Source organism: Carcharodon carcharias, chromosome 19 (genome assembly GCF_017639515.1).
Source record: "Carcharodon carcharias isolate sCarCar2 chromosome 19, sCarCar2.pri, whole genome shotgun sequence".
NCBI classification, from domain to species: Eukaryota; Metazoa; Chordata; class Chondrichthyes; order Lamniformes; family Lamnidae; genus Carcharodon; species Carcharodon carcharias.
Window position 1 is genome coordinate 82,583,540 of NC_054485.1, and position 1,215 is coordinate 82,584,754.

General features: G+C 42.8%; 1 non-coding gene across 1 annotated transcript; it reads left to right on the forward strand.

Annotated features, from left to right (window-relative positions):
- The first annotated feature begins 399 nt into the window (after window positions 1-399).
- trnat-cgu lies at window positions 400-471 on the forward strand. The gene has a single exon. It is a non-coding gene; the product is annotated as a tRNA-Thr (tRNA).
- Window positions 472-1,215: the final 744 nt, after the last annotated feature.

The following is a 1,215-nucleotide window of genomic DNA, read 5'->3' on the forward strand; positions in this document are numbered from 1 at the left end:
TGTGTTCTTATCAAAGCCCGATGAAATTGCAACAAGGCTTCCTTCTTCATAAATTCCGAGTTGTTTGCAATAAAGTCTGACACAACATTTGCCTTGAGAATAGCTTGTTATTGTTGGAAGGCAGCTTGTCCGAATCTTTCACTCCGACATTCATTTCGTCTCAGATTTCCAGCAGCCGCAGTATTTTGCTTATAATCATGACATTCAAAATCGTCGCAAAGCAGTAATTTATTATTCTCTCTCCTGACCATCGCGTTTTACTTTTTAAAACCATCCATTTCTTCAGTCAATCATTCAGGTTTCTTTCTCTCCTCTTCACCTATTTCGAACTGGCGGCCTGTCTGTTATCCGTTTATGGAGCACTGTATTTTCGAGGAATCATAACGGCACTATCCACGGGGCGCGGTGGCCAAGTGGGAAGGCGTTGGTCTCGTAAACCAAAGATCACGGGTTCGATCCCCGTCCGTGCCTGTAAGCAAATCCTAGACTGCGAAATCTGTGCTCGCCGTTTGCTCCACTGCACCAGCTTGTTGCGGGGGCGATTTTGTATCCACAATGTTTGACAGTCCCCTCGTTGCAACTGCTCAATTGCCGTTCCTTTTTAGCTGGCCAGAACTAAATAAACTGAAATACATCACATTTAGTTCCTGGTTCTCATCTACCCATTTTGCCTGCTTTACTCTTTCTGCAACCTTTCTTTTTTTTCAGAAGTTTCTACAGTTCCAGATTTGATTGCAGGATGGTCTGGTCCGTCCCTGATGTCAAAATCAACAACTGCAAACTGCCGATTAGGTAAAGTGCTGTTCGGACACCGTACGGTAAGCTTTACCGAATATTACATATTCAGAAGTATGTACGTTATTTGAGTCAAAGACACTAATGGAACAGCTGGGAGTACCTACGTACGCATCACACCGTGTGAAACGACATTTACTTTGTGGCTATTTCACCGGTGGTATCAATGAAGTCAAAATAAGTTATGATCACATTGAGCCATTTAATAGTGTCTCACCTGCATCTAACATCTTAATTGGTGTTGATCCAAAGATTTAAAGTATATATATTCCCTCTATAGGTGTCCTTGTCCTTGAATATTGGCACCAGGCTGTGCCGTTCCGCCGTTCTAGTCCCTGCTACAACAGGCCATCTCCGCTTGCCAGAAGTAAAGCATATTTAATTTGTCCATTAATATTGCTGAAAAAAGAGACAGGTCGA